The following is a 15,431-nucleotide window of genomic DNA, read 5'->3' as shown; positions in this document are numbered from 1 at the left end:
AAAGAAGGCCATTGATTAGTTGCACAACCAAGTGAAGATACTTAATACTACTGAAATGTACATCTAAAATGTTTGAGAATAAATTTTACTATGTACTTTTACCGCAATTTTTTTAAGTTTATTTATTTTGAGGGGAGAGGGGGAGAGAGAGAGGGAGAGAGAATCCCAGGCAGGCTCTGCATTGTCAGCACGGACCCAGATGAAGAGCTTGCATTCACAAACTGTGAGATCGCGACTTGAGCTGAAGTCAAGAGTTGGATGCTTAAGCAACGAGGCCACCCAGGGGCCCCTACCACAACTTTTTAAATTCTAAGTAGTTAATTGATAATTTTGGTAGTTATATACCTGAACTCAAAAAAAAAAAAAACCACGTCAGGTTCTGCTCCATCCAGAAACCTCCAACCTTCTACAGTTTTCTAGAAGATTCAGTAACATGCAAGTATGTGCTCCCAGTGCTCCCAAAACAGGGTAGAATTCTATTCTGCGTATGCTCTAGAAGTCATCCTTGCCCCTTCTCATCCATTTGCCCTTGGTGCTTTGAAGACACCACTGTAATAATAATTACCACGTTGTGCTCCTGAGTTGGTTGTCACCTTGCTGGCTAAGGTGCGATGTGGTCAAGCCGAAAGAACAGCGTGGACTTTGTCGTCACACCTAACTTGCCACTTGCTAACTGTGTTCGTCCAGTAAGTTACTTTATCTCATTAAGACATGCTTTCATCCCCCTTAAAGTGAAGATCGTTCCATGACTCCATGACCATGATTGTGGTAAGGACTGGAGCCTACTACCCAGCCAGAACCTGGTAACTGGTAGCCTTCGGTGTTATTTGTGTCTTTTCTGCTGGACTCTAAGCTCCTTAAGAACTCTTAGTGTCTTTTTTGTGACCACCCCTATCCAACATGATACTGAATGCCCTGACAAGAGCCATTTCAGCAAATAGAAGGTCACCTAGTGGGCCTCCAGGGGACCTCTGAAAGAGAGCAGCTTGCAGGCCAGGCCATGATGGTGGACTGAATGTCACTAACACCCCAGAGCCAGGAGTGAAGCCATAGGAAGTAAATCTCCCCAACAATGGTAAGTGACATTTGTAGGATTCTCCTTGTGGGACATTTTACATTCTGAGATTCTAGACACCTAACAAGTGTTCTGTCTTTTCCTCTTTTATGTTTCATCATTTAATCACTAGGTTGTACCTCCTTAAGGGCACCGTGGCCAGTGTGCTTGTTGGAGAGTATTTCCCGGCAAACAGATGTGGAGACGCACTGAGGCCTGGCCAGTCCCCTCTGTGTCCCCTCCTCCAGGGGAATTCCCCTACATAGATCCCTTCCCTGGGTGGTTGTGATGTCACAAGCACAAAGGCTCTGCAAAAGTCCCTCAGACCATCTCTTGTTGTAACCTAAGCACAGTTCCTAAAGCACCGGGCATTCTGCCCTAAACCCTTTGGTTGCAAAGCTCTGCCCCTATTATCTTTTGCCTCTCCCTGTCTTGACATTTGCACATCAGATTGCAGGGTGGAAAGGAAGACAATTTGATTTATTCTGTGTATTCAAGGAAACTCCCCCGCACCACATTGTGCCTGACACGCACCTACACTAAACATTTTCCCTGGTCACACTGTTATCCTAAGGGGAGGCAGAGACAGCACTGAGCTGACATACCACCTGGAAGCCTTTTCCCTTTACTCCTGCCTGGGCCTCACCCCTGAACATACTGATTCAGCAGCTCCAGGATACATCCCTAACATGTATATTTTGAAAATGCTACCTCGGTATTTCTGTTAAGTTCCTCCCCACCTCTGCCTTGGGAAACACCGAAATAACCTGCCACTCCCTTCTTCAGAGCTGCTCTTGGCAATGGTTTGTAGAAAGCCACTCTCTCCTTGGCCACCAGTGCCGCAAGGATCTGCACTATGGGTCACAGCCTCAGACTCATGATAATGGCAGCTAACACCATGCTTAACATATACCAGGCACTGTTCTAAGGCCTTTTCTTACATTAGCTCATTTAATCCTCGCAGCACTAGAGATGCTATCAGCTACCAGTAGTATCTCCTCTTTACCAGAAAAGAAACTAGTAGGTGGTAAAGCCCAGATTCAAGTGCAGCCCGGACTCACAACAACTACCCTGTATGGCCTCATGCAGGGAGTTTCAGAAGAACTTAGGAGTCACATATTTCTTGATGGTCAAAACAACCCCAGTCACCACAATGACCGTGCCTGCCCCGGTCCATGTGGTCCACCACCAACCTCAGCCGTCACATCTTGGTCTGCTCAGCCATATAGATTCTGGAAGCCAGTCTGCAGATCTGTGTTTTTCTGCTGATCTCCTACACCTTCGTTCAGTCTCTCCCTCCAGGAAACTTTCAGCAGCAACCCCACCCTCCAGGCCAGGTTGAGCTAGATGCCTTTATCTGCCCTTCTGTCCGACTCCACATAGTTCTTGGTCACTGAACTTACTTGTATGGCGTTTGGATGGTCTGTATCTGCCTCCATGTCCCTCAGCTGACAGCTGACCAAGGTCAGGAGTATGCTTTAATCATCTTTGATTCTCTGTTGCCTAGTATAAGATTTGGCAGAAGAAACACATAACTGTTTGTTTAATAAACAACATTGGCTTCAATGATACCTTCACCCTCAACCTTCTAGCAGGGACTTATGAATTCAGCTCTGGAGTCTGAAGCAAGAAGGAACATCATCTAGTGGGCCCCTATTTAGACTCATTATCTTGTTCTATTTTGTCTTCCAAACCCTGCCCCAATATAATTATACTTTATTTTGGTTTGTTTTATAGCTGAGAAGCCAGGGACCCAACAGTCTTAGTTAATCTGCAAAAGATATGCTCCCATTCAAATGCCAACTTTTCTAACAAGAGAGTACCCTTTATCTTTAAATTCTCTCTTTTCCACCCTACCAAGACTTATTAGTGGGGGACCTACAACATGCAAAATAGACTCCTGGAAGCTCCAGATGGGGGCTCAAAAAAAAATAGATGTACAACATTTTGAAACACTTCATAGTCATCAGCAACATGAAGGTGATAGATATAAACTCTCTTGCCTTTATCTTTTAATTTTTGAGGACTTCAGAATTAGTTGCACCTTGTGAAGTGCAAGGAAATACAGACAAAGGAGTGAGGAGAAACTGCCAGTGAAATCACACAGAGGTCAGGAGATAAATAAGCCAAAGGAAACAGAATGGCACTTGCCTTTCAGTTTCTGTGCAAGACATGATTTGGTTCTACAGATAAACATATTCTCCTATAATTTCTATTAAGCCCCAAGAACACTTTTTAAAAATTTTTTTAATGTTTATTTTTGAGATAGAGTGCAAGTGGGGGAGGGACAGAGAGAGAGACAGAGAATGGAAGCAGGCTCCAGGCTCCGAGCTGTCAGCACAGAGCCCAGTGTGGGGTTCGAACCCACAAACTGAGATCATGACCTGTGGCAAAGTCAGACGCTTAACCAATTAAGCCACCCAGGTGCACCCCCCCACCCCACTCCCAAACACTTAAGATATACTCCAAGATTACTGAAAATATTATCAACAGGTCTCATTTGCCATCCTTCTCACACAGCTCCCCTGCTCTAGTCACACTTGTGGAACTGAGTATTTCTTTTGCAAGTCATTTTGGCACTGTTAAAATGTGCCACTGAAATGACTTTCACGGCAAATATAAAGTCCTTAGATATTCCTCATTATAAAACATTACATTCTTCTTTCACATAACATAAACTGTGCTAAGAAACAGGTTAAGAGCGTTAAAGAGGAGAATGGAAATGGTATCCCAGACCAGAAAACCTTTAACATAGTGCACTTGGCCTTCACCTGTGATACTGACAGTATGACAAATTGTATAAACCATCCTAAGTAAACATCACACGGCAAGATTAAAGCCCCAAGTGCAAAGTATCATTAATCATACCAAACACTTACTTGCTTTTCTGTTGGCATCAAAACGTAATTGTTTCTCTATAAATTAAACATACCTCATGGTACAATGCTGATCCAAATCTCTGCAGTTGGCAACATAAAAGGGACACTTACCATCTTTTGTTCATTGTAGGGACATGTTTTTCTCCAACCAAAATGATCAACCTGAATTAACGTTGATTCTGTCCTCCTGTGTAAATGTTGCCAAACCCAGCAGTTGAAGTTTGAGTAAGGAAGAAAGAATGATCTGTGTTTGTTCACTACGTTAATTAAAGTATAAGGCTTCAGGGGGAAAAGGAGTGTGGTCACAAACAGATCTGAAAACCTGAAAAAACCTCAGATCTTTGCCCCCCAAAATAATACACATTCACTCATATTCGCCAAAGTTTGAATTTACTTTCCAGGGAGTTCTTGGCCACCTGAAAGTCTATTAGTGGTTCACAGGTTAAGAACTCACACACGGGGACAAAAACTTCATGAAGTATGGAAATTAAATCACTTACATTTCTTGACAGCAATAGCACACATAAGTTGAGCAGCCATTGAACCCATTATTAATGGAATATTTTCTTCTTTATTAAATTAGCATCATACTACCTAAGACTAGAAATGATAGGGGCCCCTGGGTGGCTCAGTCAGTTAAGCGTCCAACTCTTGATCTTGGCTCAGGTCACGATTTCATAGTTCATAGAATTGAGCCCGGGCACTGAGCCCTGTGTTGGGCTCTGCACTGACAGTGCAGAGCCTGCTTGGAATTCTGTCTCCCCTTCTCTTTCTGCCACCTCCCCTGCCCATCGTCTCTCAAAATAAATAAGTAAACTTAAAAAAACTTAAAAATGATAACATTTTTGGTAGAAATTAGTAATAAATCACTTAAAAGAAACAAGTTTTGCAGGCGCCTGAGTGGCTCAGTCAGTTAAGCGTCCATCTCTTGATTTCAACTCAGGTCAGGATCTTGCACTTTGTGCTATCCAGCCCCACACAGGGCTCTCTGCTGGCAGAGCAGCGTCTGCATGGAATTCTCTCTCTCCCTCTCCCTGCCCTTCCCCCCTCATATGCATGTGTTCCCCCTCCCTTCTCTCTCTCTCAAAAATAAATAAACTTTAAAAAATAGAAGTTTTGCAGACCGTTCTTTAATTGGTCCCTCACAAAGAGCTTGTCCCTAAATATTTGCAAACTATCTATTTGGTAAGCAGTTACTATCTGCAAATATATAAGGAAGAAGCTCATGCAACAAAAGCAAAAAACAAATCAACGTATTTTAAAATAGGCAGGGGCGCCTGGGTGGCTCAGTTCGTTAAGCATCCGACTTGGGCCCAGGTCACGATCTCTCTGTGTGTGGGTTCAAGGCCTGCATCTGGCAATCTGCCCTCAGCGAGTAGCCCACCTCAGATCCTCTGTCTCCTCTGTCTCTGCCTCTCCCCTCCTCTCCCCCCTCAAAATAAATAAACATTTAAAAAAAATTAAAGATTTAAAAATAGGCAGACAATCTGAATAGACATTTTCCCAAAGACACACACAGGCCAACAGGTACATGAAAAGATGCTCAACATCACTAATCATCAGGGAATTGCACATCCAAACCTCAACTAGTAGTTGAAATTAGTAAATGTTTACGCTTACACAGGATATTTGAATAATCTCAAATATTTCTCAAATACAAATGGAAAAATAACAATGGTGGAGAAACCTGGCCTAGAATGCCTTAATTAAGGGATCAAAGCAATGTTAGCAGTAATAGGGCATATGGACATCGTGTGGACTTGATGTGACACTCCAAGAGAAACACAGTATCACTTCTCTGATATTCTCGCCCAAAACATGCAGCCTAATCTAATCATGAGAAAACACCAGACAACCCCAAATGGAGACACATTCTACAAAATAACTGACCAGTATTCATCAAAAGTTTCAAGGTCATGAAAGACAAGACTCAGGAACCATCACAGACTGGAGGATATTAGACACAACAACTATACGCAATGTAGGATTCTGGGTTGGATCCGAGGACAGAAAAAGGACATCAGGAACAAAACTGGAGAAACCGGTGTATTTTAGTTAATAGCATGGCACCAATGTTAATTTCCTTGTTTTGGTACTTGTACTGTGGTTAGCAACAGAAGTTGTTAACACTGGGGAAGCTCAGAGAAGCTGCACTATTCTTGGAACTTTTCTGTAAGTCTAAAATGATTTCAAAATAAAATAACTCTGGGGTTTTAAAACCTTCTGTCCTTGAAGCTTCTTCCATTTTTGTTTAGTTCCCCGGAGACCAAGGACTTAATTTCCTGTTTAGTCCCAAGAGAGCAAGCCACCTCCCTCCCTAGCATCCCTGCTCACACTTATCTCAGGTCTGACATTTGCCTCCTCAGAATTCAGCCTTCAAACAGCAAACACTTAGCACTTACTGTATGCCAAACCCTGTATGTAAGGCAGATATGGCCCCTGTACTCTCACAACTTGTCTTACCCATCCAACCTTATGTCAGCTACTATTTAAGTGGCTGACTCAGATTTTAAATACTGTTCTCCTGTTTTTCCAGGATGGATCGAGGAGATTCATACCCTTATCTCCTACATTGTTAAGAAAGAAATCCAGAGATAAACTAGTCTATGTTACTATTTGGACTGTTGACCTAACAGTTTATATTGGTTGAGCTGAACATTAAATTAGTGTTCCTCTGACTATCAAATGACGTCCATATCCTATTTTCTAAGAATATCCATCACTGATCACATGGTCTGCTTATAGCAATGCAAGAGACAATGTTATATTTACAGGGACAACCAGTTCTCCAGGATTATTTACAAAAGCTCGATGTGTTCATCTTTTAATGATTTAGAAATCACCACATCCATTATTACATAGAGGAAAAAGAAACAAAAAAAAACAAACTGCAGTGACCATTAGAGTATCTTTAGTAGAAACTCACTGACTTAGGCAATAGATTTATTTGTAACAAAACCAGAAAACATCTGCCAATCAAACTGCATCAGGAGCTTGGTGATCTGAATCCGTATCAGAGTTTCCCTGTTAGTGACTTCAATTTCTCCACTTTCAAAATAAAAGTAATATGCACTTCCTATGCACTCATGGGAAGCATCATACCATGACATTATATAAGGCAATGAGCCCTGGGAACTTTCATTAAATGTACCCTTCATCCTTTATCTCAACTCTAAGAAGCAGTTTCCCACTTAAGAGTGTTTTGATGAAGCCCTTGGATCTTTAACTCTTTTTTTTTTTTTTGATACTGATACAGAAGGTTGGTGGAGAGAAGGAACAATGTTACTTACACATCTTACAAACTAATCACTGTTACCTTTTCTTTAGATGGCAACCTACATGCATAAAGTGGGAAGTCTCCAAGTCATCAGTGGGGAACATTCCTACCTGCGTAGAGACTTACTTGGGAGACTTACACACATCCATGTGTGCCTGAAATATTTTCCTTATTAATTACAGATTTAACATTTGTGTTCATAAGTGAATTTTGTTTATATATATATATATATATATACACATATATATATATATATATATATATATATATTTTTTTTTTTTTTTTTTTTTTTTTTTGCTGTTGGGGAAGAGGAGTTTATCAGTCAGGGTGGGCTAGGTTATGCTGTGATAACAAGCAATTCCCAAATCTCAGTAGCTTAGAGTATCAGAGGTTTGATTCTTCCTCATACTATATGTCTACTCTGTCTTTTCTCCATGTCATATTCCCTCTGGGATGAGCTTATCTGGCATATTGCTGGTTATCATGGAAGAGAGAGAGACTTGGTGAACCATGAACTGGATTTTAAAACTTCTGCTTACAAATGGCATGATGTTAATTCTGTCCTTATTTCATAGGCCAAGGCAAATTACATGACCACGTCATGACTTCCAGGGTGGGGATATATCATCCAACCGGCAGGGGGCGCGTCTCAAGTCCTAGAGACATGCCAGATGTCTGTGTGTGAAGAACTATAACCTGTCTCAGAGGAGGAACATCAAACACCTTAATAGTACAACGTACCAAAAAGATTTGTTGACATTTGTGTCATGCTGGCTTCACAAAGTTACATTGAAAGTTTTCTCCTCTAACTTCTAGATGAGTTTAAATATGTCAGGATTCTCTGTTCCTCGAAAGTTTCCAGCAATTCACTAATAAAACATTTAAGTCCAAAGCTTCTCAGGTTATGTTCTGATTTACCTCCCTGGCCAGTGTTCTGTTTCATTTTTTCTTTCTCTTTGGGACCTATTTTGTTCATTTATATTTTCAAGAAAAGTATACGGAGAAAGGGGAGCCCTCTCACACTATTGTTTTAGAATGCAAACTAGCCAACCATTCTGGAAAACAGTATGGAGGTTCCTCAAAAAGTTAAAAATAGAACTACCCTGAGGCGCCTGGGTGGCTCAGTCAGTTAAATAAATGTCTGACTTTGGCTCGGGTCATGATCTCACGGTTCGTGAGTTTCAGCCCCACATCAGGCTCTCTGCTATCAGCACAGAGCTTGCTTCAGATCCTCTCTGCCCCTCCCATGCTCATTCCCTCTCTTTCAAAACACATTGAAAAACTTAAAAAAAAAAAAGAGAGAACTACCCTATGATCCAGCAATTGCACTACTAGGTAGTTACCCAAAAGATATAAAATACTAATTCGAAGGGATACATGCACTCCAATGTTTATCACAGGACTATTGACAATAGCTGAACTATGGAAACACCCCAGGTATCCATCAACTGATGAATGGATAAAGAAGATGTGGTATATATTTTATGTATAAGTGTGCACACACACACACAGACACACGCAGACACAAACACACACACACACACACACACACACACACACACACACACACACACACTGGAATATTACTCAGCCATAAAAAAGAATGAAATCTTGCCATTGGCAATGACATGAATGGAACTAGAGAATATTAAGCAAAATAACTCAATCAGAAAAAGACAAGTACCATATGATTTTACTCATGTGGAATTTAAGAAACAAAACAACAAATGTGGTGGTGTGGAAAGAGAGGAAAACCAGGAAACAGACTCTCAATATAGAGAACAAACTGAGGGTTACCAGAGGGGAGGTGGTTGCGGGGCGGGGGAGGGGGGGTGGATCAAGGAGTGTACTTGTCATGATGAACACAAGGTGTTATGTGTTAGTGATGAATCAACTTGTACATCTGAAATTAATATTACATCGTATGCCAAGTGGAATTTAAATAAAAACTTTTTAGAAAATCCATGTAACCCAGCTTTTTAAATATATTTGTATGGGGCACCTGGCTGGCTCATTCTGTTTAGTGTCCAACTCTGGATTTCAGCTCAGGTCATGATCTCACAGTTTGTGAGATCATGCTCAGTGTTGGCCTCACTGCTGAGTGTGCAGCCTGTTTGGGATTCTCTCTCTGCCCCTTCCCACTCTCTCTCTCAAAATAAATAAACTTTAAAAAAGAAATATATAGGGGCGCCTGGGTGGCGCAGTCGGTTAAGCGTCCGACTTCAGCCAGGTCACGATCTCGCAGTCCGGGAGTTCGAGCCCCGCGTCAGGCTCTGGGCTGATGGCTCAGAGCCTGGAGCCTGTTTCCGATTCTGTGTCTCCCTCTCTCTCTGCCCCTCCCTGTTCATGCTCTGTCTCTCTCTGTCCCAAATATAAATAAACGTTGAAAAAAAAAATTAAAAAAAAAAAGAAATATATATATATATATATATATATATATATATATATTTGTATAAAGTTTTGTCACTCTTCTAAGTTGTTTAAATTTCTTCTACATCTGTGGTTACTCTTGTTCCTTGTTTTTTCTTTTTCTTTTAAGTGGCTCATTCTTTTTTTAAAATGTTTTAAAGTTAGGGGCGCTTGGGTGGCTCAGTCCGTTAAGCATCCGACTTTGGCTCAGGTTATTTATTTTTGAGAGAGACAGAGCATGAGCAGGGGAGGGACAGAGAGAGAGAGGAGATGCAAAAATATGAAGCAGGTTCCAGGCTCTGAGCTGACAGCACAGAGCCTGATGTGGGTCTTAAACTTGTGAACCACAAGATCATGACAAGCTGAGGTCGGATGCCCAATCGACTGAGCCACCCAGGCGCCCCTATCCTTTTTTCTTTCCAGCTTTAGGGAGGTATAATTGACAAATAAAAATTATATATATTTAAGGTATACAAAGTGATGATTTGATGTACATATACAGTGAAGTGATTACTACAACTAAGCTAATTAATCTATCCATCACCTAACATAGTCACCACCTTGCTTTTAATTGTGTTTCCTTTGTATTACTCTATATAGTAGAGAAATACATAATTGCAAAATAGTAATTTTGATGGAGATAGTAACAGTACCTACTCCAGAGTGGTTGTAAAGATTAAATAACTAGTAAGTTGATATATGTACATTGGTGAGAACAGTACGTTGGTAAGTATATTATTAATGTTAGCCATTATTATTATTGTCTACAATTTTGTAGTTTTGATCACCCTCATACTTATTGTTAAAGCAGACTTATACATGATTATAAGCTCCATAGAGTTTCCTATCATTAATAACATACTGACTTACACTATCTTAAGTAAGTAAGTGTATTTACTTGTACTCACAAGTAAATAAAACTGCTAGGTTATGTTTAAGTTTATGAATAATGATCTTATGGGAGAAAAACCATGTGCACAAGCTCACGGTAGTGTCTTAGAAAATACAGAAAAAGGAAATCCATGTATGCTATGGTTAGTAAATTTCACTGCAGTTTTCTATTTTATTCTTTTTCAATTTTTTGTTCTCACTGTTCTCACTGTTCTCAATTTTGTTCTCAATGTTTTGTTTGATCTTTTCTCACTAGGAAATAAGAATGGGCTAGGCAAGTGAGGCTCAAAATCTTTTATCCTGAGTGGGCAACAGTTAAAAAAAAAAAAAAAATCTGTCCACAGCTTTCCATTTGTTTCCTATGAGGAAACTGCTTTTGACTCAGGTATTTTTTGTTTTAATTGGAAGCACTTTGTCAAGAATATATCTCTTAGTACACCTGAAACCAATAGAATGTTGTATGTCAGTTATGTCCTTATTTTTAAAAACTTGAAAAAATATATCTTGTCTAGGAGTCCATTGTTTTATAGTTATGTTTAAAGAAAACTGCCAAGCCTCATTAAATTGACAGTTTATATTTCTAGCCTTTTAGCCAATAAAGTCATCACACAGTCCCAGCTAATACAGTTGATATGAATAAAGGAACGCCTGCATTAATAAGTACTGTTATAGACGACTCTATTAAAAATTTCTGCTATAACACTAATGATCCAATGAGGAGCACCGGAGTGGCTGGCTCAGTTGGTTAAGCATCCGACTCTTAGTTTCTGCTCAGGTCATGATCTGACCTGCACAGTTGATGGCACAGAGCCTGCTTGGAATTCTCTCTCTCCTCTTTCTCTCTGCCCCTTCTCTCTCTCTCCCCTAACAAAATAAATAAATAAACATTAAAAAGTTTTAACCCTAATGACCCAATGGGAACTAACATTTCACTTTTGTAAATAACACATATTGCAAATCATACCGTTTACTTTCAAAATGCTTGCGAGCAGCCTGTCTCAAGTCCTCAAGTAACTATACCCCTCATTTTATATTTTATGGGATTAATTTATTTTAAAAACATCCTTTATAACAGAGTATCAAAGAAAATTTCAAGTCAACCCTCATCTAACTAGTCCAAATGATGTTAATAATCGGGAACTAAGAAAACACTCCCAACTAGTGCAGGGCAAATAGACTTCTCATAATCACAAACATGTGACAAACACAGTTAAGCAGGTAAGGTACTTTTTATATCACTGCGTTTACTCTTGCAACAATCCTGCAAGGGAAGTGATGTTAGTCCCATTTGACAGAGAGGGAAGCTGAGGCCCAGAGTAGCTGGGACTTGCCCAGGATCACAGTGTATGCTCTTTTCCATTATTCTACATTGCTGAAAAGGTTAATCTTTAATTCAAAGATGGGCTTTGAAAGTCATTTTGTCAACATGGCACTAGCCAAATAGCTTGGTTGTTTTCTGAGAGAACTCACCTTTCTACCTAGGAACACCAGCTTGATTCAGAGAAAGGACTGTGGAAACGGGTTTCTCATGGTATTCGAAATAATACTGCCACCTCGTGGACTAAGGGAGAGCTAGGTTAAGTCGTCCTAATGCAGTTTCAAGTTCACCTGATTAAAATTCTCAACAGGCAAAAAAGACAGCTTGCAGAAAAATTCTGAGTTGGAGATACCAGAAAAATAACATAACCTTTGTAGCTTGTCTCCATTGGTTATAAACTGCTTATGACACGTCTATATCCACAGTGATATAGGAGGCCAGCATAAAATGGAACACAGCAGAACTATGTGCACCAAGATGGAGCAGTCTGCGACACAAAGGGGAAAACTGAAATGCACAACAGCAAGTGTGGCGTGGTCCTGTTGGTTTAGAAGTGAGGGCGTACCTGTATATTTAAAGATGTGTAGAACAGGTGGGGAAGAAAATTGTAGGGATTGCCTTCCTTATCCTCTGCTCCATCCTCCTTCTGGGGTGCCTTCAGAACTACAGAGCTGGAAAGTTAAAAACCACATTTCCCAGATTTCTTTGTAGATAGTGCTCTGGATGCAAAACTGAGTTCCACCAATTAGTTATATTCACACATGATTTGGAAGGCAGGAGTGAGGGGAAGGCCAGTTTCTTGTGTGTTACTTTCAGCAAGATTCCTCTACAGTTTGCCTAAGTGCTACTCATATTCCCAGACCCCTCCTATGGCAGCCCTAACAGGTGGGTGGGTGATCCTCAATGCAGTTTCTGGATCGTTCTCCCCCACTATTCCCCCAAGAAAGCCTCACTTTTGACTTTCATGCCATCTGACTGCAGACCTAATCCTCCCCCTTGTTGGTCACCACTGATCAGTGGCCACTCCCCACCATTTCTTGAACATTCTAGCTCCTGGCTTTCTGTCACTTTCTCCAACATTGCTCCTGTCATAATTCTTGGCTCTTGGACCACCACCTTCCATGTGTCTCTCTCACTACCTCCAGCAAACAAACTTAACTCTTCAACTCCACACAAACAGCCCACTGATCCAGTTAAGTTTTCACTATCCTCACTCCGTTTCCTTATCCATCTTGCATCTGTGGTCCATCATAACTACACGACATAAATCTTAAAAGCTATTGTCCCTTTCTCTATTATTTTGCATTCACCAATGAAAACCTCAGTGCTGGTTAAGTCCGTGTCTCAGGGCACCCTGCGTCTGCATCCTATTAGCCAAACGTGAAGAGAGAAACACAACCATGCCAGTTGGCCTTGCTTCAAATCCATGACACTAACTTCACGTAGGCCCTTAGTGCTGCTGGTAATCCTACTTAATTCTGTAGTCCACCCATTCTCCCCAAAATAATAATAGCTAACAACAGAAATGTTCCAGGTACTTTCACTTAATTCTCACAACCACTCCCTGTGATGTTGTCTGATGAACAGATGAAGTGAATACAAAATGGTAAAATAACTTGCTCAAAGTCACCAAGGTAGTGAGTGGCTGAGCCAAGATTCAAACCTAGGCAGGTGGCTCCCTCTGAGCTCTTTCTAGGAGTATTTCATATCTTCTGTTCTCTCCTCTAACTTTCTCCTCCAAACTGTTTTTATTGGTTGTTTCCAGTAAAGGAATCCAGTAAAGAATTTCCACAAACCCTAACCATCATCACATCTACACACTTAATGGCATCTGTGCCCGTATGTTTTGTCTTTCCTCTTGAACCAGGCCTGAACTGTTCATTCTCTTATCTAAGCCAATCCTTCCATTTGGGCCCTCGACCCCAGGTCCCTCCCCAGAACACTGCCCCGGCAATCGGCCTGCCTCTCTCCTAGATCACTAGTTTTTTTGTCTGCCGGATTATCTGCATCAGCATACATTCTGTAATTTTTTTCAAGTTTAAATCTCAAATGAATTACGAATCTCAAAACAGTTATGCTAAGTGAGAACCAGCCCCGCCCCAACCTAAATTATATGATCCCATTTGTGTGAAATTATACCAAATGCAAACCGATCTATGAACCTATAGTGGCAGAGAGTAGAACAGTGGTTGTCTGAGTGGGTGGGACCTAACTAAGGTTCGCAGAAGGGCAGGAGGAAATTTGTGAGGGTGACACATACTCATTACCTTGCTTGCAATGATGGTCTTATGGGTGTACAGGTCAAAACACGTTAAGACTGAACTTTTAAAATGTGCAATTTATAGCATACCAATTAGACCTCATTAATTTTTTCGGAAAACTGCCTTGACCTCCTATCCCTCCAGCCGATCTGTTTTTCTGCTCCCCTTAATGGTAAAGTTCCCTCAAAGAGCTGCCTAAATGCATCATCTCATTCCTGATGACTGTCTTACAACTCGTTTCCCTTGCTTCATGTCAGTTAAGCCAGCACCTTGCTATTCTGAACTCACCAGGCATGCTTCTGCCTCAGGATCTTGCCACCCGGTCCCGTAAATGTCAGTAAGGATCTCTCCATTTCCTTAAGGCCTTTGCCCAGTTGCCACTCCGGTGATGCCTTCCCTCACTTCTGTTTAAAACTGCAACCCACCTACTCACCCCCAACACACACATATCATTTCCTAACTCCCTCTTCTGCCTGATTTTTCTCCGGATCATTTATCACCATCTGACCCGCGACATATTTTACTTGTTTACTGAACATCTGCCTCTCCCAAGTAGAATATTAGTTCCAAGAGAATAGGGATTTTGTCTATTTTGCTCATGGCTATATCTGCCAATTCCCTGACTCTAATGTACGTGTTTCAATAAGTTTTCAGGATTAGTGAATTAGTCTTTGGAACCATTTGGTTGTGAATAAAGGAAACCACTCAAACTCATCTAAACAAAAAGAATTTATTAGAAGGATTCCAAAGACTCTCACGGACTCTTGAGGGAACCCCTAAGGGACAGCCAGAAGGGTAAAAGAAACTGCTGGTAACAATGATGGTTTCTCTCTTCTCTAGCCTGAACTGCTGAGGCAGGATGGCCTTGTCTTGCTTATTTTCTCTGGACTTAGGTTTCATTCTCCTTTCTCTCTGTAGACCAGCTTCCTCTGCTGATAACCGCAACAGCATTCTTTGAATCCCACATTTTCTTAGATCAAGAATTTGATTATAAATCCTAATTACAACCCCCCGCTTACACAGGGAACGAGCCAGATACACCACACCTAGTCTAGTTGGTTTAATCAGGGGAAATAGGCATGTAACCTATTTACCATTAAGTATCTTTTAGTGCCTGAGGGGAACATTTTGTTCCTAGGAAAGACAATTTATAGTTACTTGTTAAAGTCAAGCATTTGAAAACTTTTCTTAAAGTTTTAGATTTAACTTCATCCAGAAGACTAGTACATTTTAATAATCACTTTCAAGAGGGCCTTTAATTCATCTTTGAGAGAGCAGACTTAAGTGGAACAGACTAAAATTTAAATTTCTTTAAACAAACCCATTTACAATCCAAATTCCT

The sequence above is a fragment of the Prionailurus bengalensis genome, chromosome A1, assembly GCF_016509475.1.
Source record: "Prionailurus bengalensis isolate Pbe53 chromosome A1, Fcat_Pben_1.1_paternal_pri, whole genome shotgun sequence".
NCBI classification, from domain to species: Eukaryota; Metazoa; Chordata; class Mammalia; order Carnivora; family Felidae; genus Prionailurus; species Prionailurus bengalensis.
The sequence above is the reverse complement of the archived record's forward strand: the minus strand, read 5'-3'. Positions refer to the sequence as shown.